The 8,758-nt window shown below is 40.4% G+C and overlaps 1 protein-coding gene across 2 annotated transcripts in view; it reads left to right on the top strand.

Annotated features, from left to right (window-relative positions):
* The first annotated feature begins 159 nt into the window (after positions 1–159).
* The window catches only part of RBMS2 (RNA binding motif single stranded interacting protein 2), an 82,138-nt gene continuing 73,539 nt past the window's right edge, over positions 160–8,758 (top strand). For both annotated transcript variants that reach the window (XR_011255283.1, XM_069581007.1), the window contains exon 1: positions 160–465. The gene's annotated coding sequence lies outside the window, so the exon portion shown is untranslated. The remainder of the gene's footprint in view (positions 466–8,758) is intronic.

The raw sequence follows: 8,758 nt of genomic DNA, 5'->3' as shown, positions 1-8,758 counted from the left end.
GAGGCGCCGGGGGGCGGGGGTCTAGCAGCTGGTGAGAAGGGGGCGGTGCTTGAGAGTTGGGATGGACAATGCCCAGGTCCAATCATTGAGAAAGTAAAAAAAAAAAAACTTGGGGGCGGAGATAAGATGAGGCTACCCAATGAAAGCAAGGCGGTGGGCGGTCCATAAAAGCGGACCGATTCCTCCGGGCTCTGGCCCGCTGCGGCTAGCGGTACATGCAGGCGCTGAGGGCGGGAAAGCTAAAGTGGGGGCAGTTGCGAGGGCCAAGGACGCGGTGGCGGTCAGAACGATGGAAGTCTCGGAGAGAGGGGAGAGCGGTACCCCTTCTTACTCGGATAAGAGTGAGCCATGTTCAAGAGGCCTCTTACGTGACCTTCGACATTCGAAGGCCAGAACCAGCTGTCAGTACCCTCCCTCGTAGTGCGGCATCGAGGCGGAACGCCCAGTCTCCAGCACGTGGTGTTGGTGAGTGAGGAGTCAGGTGGCCGGCATTACCCCGGCTGGAAACAGCCTGCAGCACTTCAGTGAGATCAGTGGACGGAGGAAAGATCCCCCTAGGTTGCTAGGGTGCCTGGGTTTTCGTTTTAGTTCTGCTGCTTAGTGGCTGTTTAAGACTTAGGTGTCCAACCAGTCCATTCTAAAGGAGATCAGCCCTGGGTGTTCTTTGGAAGGAATGATGCTAAAGCTGAAACTCCAGTACTTTGGCCACCTCATGCGAAGAGTTGACTCATTGGAAAAGACTCTGATGCCGGGAGTGATTGGGGGCAGGAGGAGAAGGGGACGACAGAGGATGAGATGGCTGGATGGCATCACCGACTCGATGGACGTGAGTTTGAGTGAACTCCGGAAGTTGGTGATGGACAGGGAGGCCTGGCGTGCTGCGATTCATGGGGTCGCAAAAAGTCGGACACGACTGAGCAACTGAACTGAACTGTCCTTAATTCTGAGCCCTTAAACATTTTATAAACCATTAGGTGCTCCCGAAATTTTATCTTAATTGCTTTCCTCTGTATTCCTCACGGTTAGAAAAGATGTACAAAAAGAATTTTGAAAACTAAGCACATTCAGAAAATTTATCATTTGCAACAAAGAGAGCATTCGCCCGTATCTTCACAGCATTTAATAGAAGCTCATGGAAATAATAACATGGTGTGTCAACCGCTTTATATAGTTTCCCTCCTTCTTACCAGAGACCTAAAGAATAGCTGTTACTAGTCCCATTTTGAAGATGAGGAAACTAAGACTCAGAAATTAAGATTTTCTTTGACTCAGATAACCCCTCTAATAGGTACCAGGATTGGGAATCAGACTCAAGTCTCTGACCTCAAGGCCGTCTCCACCGTGCAGCCCTTACCAAAATTAACCATTGAATTATCCCAGGAAATGACCTCTTTCCTGAAGAAAGATTTGTGTGGGGTCAGTATGATACAATACTAAGAGTTGATTAGAGGCTTACTATATCACAGAATGTCACTGGCTTTCCTTTTTGTTTTTGGATTAAAATGAGCATCAAGGATAACTGTGGGAAAAGAAATATCAAAACCATACACTGGTATGTTCTGTGGAAAGGCAGTTCTCCTTTGGGTTGGTTAAGGTTGGAATGTTATTTAGTTTGAAAACAAATGGAGTGACCTTTTGTTTTGGTGTGTTTTTCTCTGCTGTAGTCATTCTTTAACTGCCCTATCCCTTCTTCTTAGGTAGGACTCTAATTCAGGGACTCCAGCGTACCCTGGCTGCCTTATTAATGGCTTTGCCCATTACTTCTTTTATTATTATTATTTTTAATTGGAGGATAATTGCTTTACAGTGTTGCCAATTGATTCTTTAAGAAAGTTCTGAGTCTTAATACTTCGTGTAAACTTGAGCCAGCATTAATTTTTTCCAAATGTAGTAGGCTAATCTTATCCTTATTTCACAGGAAAGTTATTTCTCTGAAGCTTTTTGAGCTGTCAAGAAAAACATGACATGTGTCAGGGCATTTCTAAGTAGTCAGATTGCTCCATCTGTATCGTCTGCTCAATAACTATGATTATTCAGCAAGAAATATGTAATCTTTGATTTCCTCATCCTTCAGATCCTGTGTGTGTGTGTATGTGTTAGTTGCTTAGTCGTGTCGGACTCTGTGACCTCGTGGACTGTAGCCTGGCAGGCTCCTCTGTCTATGAAATTCTCTAGGCAGGAATAATGGAATGGGTTGCCATTTCCTTCTCCATAATAGGTCTCAAAACTGTTACTTCTCCCCATTCCCCTTGCTACTATTCTAGTTAAGTTTCTTAATTTAGGTCTCCCTCCCATCAGTTTCACTCACTTCCAATCTGCTCTTTACAGCAGAGCCACAAGTGACCTTTGAGAAATGCAGATCTGATTATGTTTTGTTTTTATAGAAACCACTGATGGTTTCCCAAATCTAGCATAAACTAAAATATAGTAAAAAAAAAAAGAAAGAAAAGAATGGGAAGAATGTTTTCTCATGAGAGATGAGGACACTTAGCAAATGTAGATAGCTCTTAACTGTGGGGGAAATAAGAACAAGAATAGCTAGCTAGAGAAGAACATACAGTTCAGGGAAGGGGCTTTTGTTTGTTTTGAATATTTGTTTTTGTTTTGTCTTTTTAAGGAAACCATCATCTCAGTATGCGGAGGAGGAAAGGCAGTAGAGATGAAAAGGTTGAAGATAGGTGAATATTATATGCTGAGATTATAGGAAGAAGTGAGGTAGAACGCTTGAGACTGGTAAGTACTTAGAACAGCTGTTGAAGGGCTAAGGGAAGGCACTAACTAGAACCTTCTAGGAGTGTTGGGAACTATCTAAGAGCCTGTTGAGATGAGAAGTTTGTAGTTTAAACATTTTATACAGAAAAAATACATGGACAGTTTATGTGGGAGTGCTGTGAAACTTTCAGAGGACAGATAATCCCAATCTTAACTTGCTTTGTTCCACAAAAGAGAAAAGGAAGAAAAACTTTACAACCTGCTTTGTTAAATTACCATATACTTTAAAAGCCAAACCAGACAAGAACAGTTTAGGAAAACTAATTTTAAAGATATAGATGTAAAAATCATAAAGCATACATTTTTGTAATAAAGAAATTTTTACCCCAGGAATGCTAGAATGGTTTAATACTAGCAAATGTGCATAGTTACCAAATCAGTAGATTAAGAGAGAAAATCTATTTGATCCTCTAGATCATTGCAGAAGAAATATTTGATAAAATTAAATACCTGTTCATCTTCAAAGTTCTTAGTCTACTAGGCAAGGAAAGAAATATCCTGATAAACCTGGCAAAAGGTTTATCAGGGAACAGGCCTGGTTTTAGTATTTCTGTTAAATGTTTTATTGAAGGTCTTATTATTGTCCAGTAAGACAAGAAAAGTAAATGGTATAAAGATTATAAGAAAGCAAAATTGTCACTATTCACAAATGATATTTATGAGGAAAATCCAAGTAATGGGTAAATTATTGGGACTAATAAGAGATCTAGCAACCTCTTATTAGAGGTTTGCTAGAGGTCTAGCAAAGTTGCTAGATAAAAAGATCAGTATCCAAAATTCAATAGCATTGCTATGTTGAAGTAATAATTATGCCTATTTTTTATGATGCCATTACACACTGAGAAGTACACATGAATAAACCTAATATAGAATTAATAAACCTAATAAAAGAATATTAGGGAGAAATTAGTTAATGGAAAGGTATACCATATATTAAGCTGGCTCCTATGATCCCTACCTCCTGATATTCATGCCTGTGTAAACCTTTCCCCTTAAGTATGAATGGGACCTCTGGTTTGCTCCTAATAAACAGAATACAGCAATTGTTACTTTCCCTGGTGGCTTTCAAGAAGCAAGCTGCCATGTTGTGAGCTGTCCTAAGGAGAAAGCCACATGCTAAAAAACTGAAGGCAGCTCTCAGCCAACACCCAGCAAGAAAGTGAGGCCCTCATCCAAAAGCCTGGAAGGAACTGAATGTTGCCAAATATCATGTGACAGAGTAGATCCTTCCTGCTTTGAGCCTCAGATGAGAACTCAGCCCTGGCCAACACTGATTGTAGCTTAGCTAAGCCATGCCCAGACAACTGACACAGAGAAACTGTGAGATAATAAATATGTGTTGTTATATACCACTAAGTTTACAGTAATATCTTATGTAGTAATAGACAACTAAAGAGGCTTCCCTGGTGGCTCAGATGGTTAAGAATCTGCCTGCAATGCAGGAGACCTGGGTTCGAGTCCTGGGTTGGGAAAAGACCCTGGAGAAGGGAATGGCTACCCACTACAGTATTCTTGCTTGGAGAATTCCATGGACAGAGGAGCCTGGCGGGCTATAGTCCATGGGGTCTCAAAGAGTCAGACACGACTGAGCGAGTAACACAACACATACAGTGTTAAATGGAGGGAAACAGAGTCAAAAAGATGGAGGCTCTCCCCAAAATAACATAATCTTAACAGAATTCCAATCAAAATCTCAACAGGGTTTTGCACAGAATTTTCATGAATCCTAAAATCTTAGTAGAAAACAAGAGAAGCCAAGATAATTCTGAAAAAGAGTGAAGAAGGGTCTGGACTTCTCCACAGGATATCAAAACTTTTATAAAGCTATATGGTAATAATGGAGAAGGCAATGGCACCCCACTCCAGTATTCTTGCCTGGAAAATCCCGTGGATGGAGGAGCCTGGTGGGCTATAGTCCATAAGGTCCCTAAGAGTCGGACACGACTGAGTGACTTCGCTTTGACTTTTCACTTTCATGCATTGGAGAAGGAAATGGCAACCCACTCCAGTGTTCTTGCCTTGAGAATCCCAGGGATGGGGGAGCCTGGTGGGCTGCTGTCTATGGGGTTGCACAGAGTTGGACACAACTGAAGTGACTTAGCAGCATGGTAATAATGTGATTAACGTTTAAAGAAAACTGCCAGTTTTCTAAAGTAGCTGTACCATTTTACATTCCCACCAGCAATGCATGAGAGCTTTGATTTCTCTATATCCTCATCAACACTTAATTTCTTTTTTATTATTGTTGTTTAGTCGATAAATCATGTCCAACTGTTTGCAACCCCATGGACTGTAGCCCACCAGGCTCCTCTGTCTGTGGGATTTTTCAGGCAAGAAATACAGGAGGGGGTTGCCGTTTCGTTCTCCAAGGGATCTTCCCAACCCAGGGATCGAAGCTGCGTCTCCTTCATTGCAGGTGGATTCTTTACTCCTGAGCCATTCTAATGGGCATATAGTAGTTTCTCATTGTGGTTTTAATTCGCATATCCCTAAAAGCCAGTGATTCTGAACAATTTTTTATGTACTTATTAGTCTTTTGGATGTCTTTGATGGAATGACTTGGGGCACCACTAGTCTTTTGTACATTTTAAAATTGGATTATTGTCGTCTTATTCAGTTTTAAGAGTTCTTTGTATATTCTAGACACAAGTCTTTTATCAGATATGTAATTCGCAATATTTTCTTGCAGGCAGTGACTTTTTTTTCATTTTTAAATAGTATCTTTTTAAAGTCAGAAGTTTAAAATTTTAATGAAGTCCAATTTATCATATTTTTCTTTTGTGCCATGTGCTTTTGGTGTTGTGTCTGAGAATTTTAGTCCGGAGTCATGAAGATGTTCTCCTGTTTTCTTCGAGGAGACTATAGTTTTAGCTTTTTCATTTAATTCTGTGATCCATTTCGAATTAATATTTGTGAATAGTGTGCTGTAAGGACCTAAGTTTTCTTTTTTGCATGTGGATATCCAGTTATTCCAGCACTGTTTGTGGAAACCTTTGTTGAGAATTAGCTGACCATTAATATAAGGGTTTCCTTTTGGTCTCTCAATTCTGTTCCATTGATCTACATTCCTATCTTTATAACAATACCACATTGTCTTGAGTACTTTAACTTTCTCGTAAGTTTTTAATTCAGTGTAAATCTTTCAACTTCTTTCTTTTTCAAAATTATTTTGGTTATCCTAGGTCCTTTGCAGCTTCACCAGCTTATCAACTTATGCATACTAGGATTTTGACATTGAACCTATATATTAATTTAGTAGAAATTATCATCTTAACAATTACTTCAGTTTTTCTCAGCAATGTTTTATACTTTTCAGTGTATCAGTTTTACATTTGTTTGATTAAATTTATTTCCACTTAATTCCTTTTGATATTTTATGAACAGAATTTTCTTAATTTCATTTGAATCTCTGTATTGCTAGTGAAATATAGGAATATATATAATATATATAATTGCTATTGCTATAGGATGATTTTTGTATATTGATCTTGTATTCTGTGACCTCACTGGACTCATTTATTAATTCTAGCAGTTTTATTGTAGTTTCCTTAGGATTTTCTGCACAGACAATCATGTGTGAATGAATGAATAAGGATAGCTTTATTTCTTCCTTTCCAATCTGGATGCCTTTCAGCGATTTGGTTTTGTTGTTATTTGCTTGCTTTTTCTTAGGGCATTGTCTAGACTTCCAGCATAGTGTTGAACAGAAATGGTGAGAGCAGTCATCTTTGCCTTGTTCCTGATTTTAGGGGAAATGCACTCACTTTTTTAGCATTAAGTTGCAGTTAGCTGAGGAGGTCATGGCAACACACTCCTGTATTCTTGCCTGGAGAATCCATAGACAGAGGCGCCTGATGAGCTACAGTCCATAGGGTCACACATAGTCGGACACATTGAAGTGACTTAGCATGCATGCATGCATGAAGCTGTAGGGTTTTTATATTTATTCTTTGTCTATTAAAATGAAAATTTCTATTATTAGTTAGGAGATTATATCATGAATGAGTATTCAGTTCAGTTCAGTCACTCAGTCGTGTCCGCCTCTTTGCGACGCCATGAATCGCAGCACACCAGGCCTCCTGTCCATCACCAACTCCTGGAGTTCACTCAGACTCACGTCCATCGAGTCAGTGATGCCATCTAGCCATCTCATCCTCTGTCGTCCCCTTCTCCTCCTGCCACCAATCCCTCCCAGAATGAGTCTTTTCCAATGAGTCAACTCTTCACATGAGGTGGTCAAAGTACTGGAGTTTCAGCTTTAGCATCATTCCTTCCAAAGAAATCCCAGAAATCCCAGCCCTGGGATCTCCTTGCAGTCCAAGGGACTCTCAAGAGTCTTCTCCAACACCACAGTTCAAAAGCATCAATTCTTCGGCGCTCAGCCTTCTTCACAGTCCAATTCTCACATCCATACATGACCACAGGAAAAACCATAGCCTTGACTAGACGGACCTTAGTTGGCAAAGTAATGTCTCTGCTTTTGAATATGCTATCTAGGTTGGTCATAACTTTTCTTCCAAGGAGTAAGCGTATTTTAATTTCATGGCTGCAGTGACCATCTGCCGTGATTTTGGAGCCCAAAAATATAAAGTCTGACACTGTTTCCACTGTTTCCCCATCTATTTCCCATGAAGTGATGGGACCGGATGCCATGATCTTCGTTTTCTGAATGTTGAGCTTTAAGCCAACTTTTTCACTCTCCTCTTTCACTTTCATCAAGAGGCTTTTTAGTTCCTCTTCACTTTCTGCCATAAGGGTGGTGTCATCTGCATATCTGAGGTTATTGATATTTCTCCTGGCAATCTTGATTCCAGCTTGTGTTTCTTCCAGTCCAGAGTTTCTCATGATGTACTCTGCATAGAAGTTAAATAAGCAGGGTGACATTATACAGCCTTGCCGTACTCCTTTTCCTATTTGGAACCAGTCTGTTGTTCCATGTACAGTTCTAACTGTTGCTTCCTAACCTGCATACAGATTTCTCAAGAGGCAGGTCAGATGGTCTGGTATTCCCATCTCTCTCAGAATTTTCCACAGTTTCTTGTGATCCACACAGTCAAAGGCTTTGGCATAGTCAATAAAGCAGAAATAGATGTTTTTCTGGAACTCTCTTGCTTTTTCCACGATCCAGCGGATGTTGGCTGGTTCCTCTGCCTTTTGTAAAACCAGCTTGAACATCAGGAAGTTGACGGTTCATGTATTGCTAAAGCCTGGCTTGGAGAATTTTGAGCATTACTTTAATAGCATGTCAGATGAGTGCAATTGTGCGGTAGTTTGAGCATTCTTTGGCATTGCCTTTCTTTGGGACTGGAATGAAAACTGACCTTTTCCAGTCCTGTGGCCACTGCTGAGTTTTCCAAATTTGCTGGCATATTGAGTGCAGCACTTTCACAGCATCATCTTTCAGGATTTGAAATAGCTCAACTGGAATTCCCTCACCTCCACTAGCTTTGTTCATAGTGATGCTTCCTAAGGCCCACTTGACTTCACATTCCAGGATGTCTGGCTCTAGTTGAGTGATCACACCATCATGATTATCTGGGTCATGAAGATCTTATTTGTACAGTTCTTCTATGTATTCCTGCTACCTCTTCTTAATATCTTCTGCTTCTATTAGGTCCATACCATTTCTGTCCTTTATTGAGCCCATCTTTGCATGAAATGTTCCCTTGGTATCTCTAATTTTCATGAAGAGATCTCTAGTCTTTCCCATTCTGTTCTTTTCCTCTATTTCTTTGCATTGATCGCTGAAGAAGGCTTTCTTATCTCTTCTTGCTATTCTTTGGAACTCTGCATTCAGATGCTTATATCTTTCCTTTTCTCTTTTGCTTTTCGCCTCTCTTCTTTTCACAGCTATTTGTAAGGCCTCCGCAGACAGCCATTTTGCTTTTTTGCGTTTGTTTTTCCATGGGGATGGTCTTGATCCCTGTCTCCTGTACAAAGTCACGAACCTCACTCCATAGTTCATCAGGCACTCTATCTATCTGAT

Source organism: Ovis canadensis, chromosome 3 (assembly GCF_042477335.2).
Source record: "Ovis canadensis isolate MfBH-ARS-UI-01 breed Bighorn chromosome 3, ARS-UI_OviCan_v2, whole genome shotgun sequence".
NCBI classification, from domain to species: domain Eukaryota; kingdom Metazoa; phylum Chordata; class Mammalia; order Artiodactyla; family Bovidae; genus Ovis; species Ovis canadensis.
The sequence above is the reverse complement of the archived record's forward strand: the minus strand, read 5'-3'. Positions and strand labels throughout refer to the sequence as shown.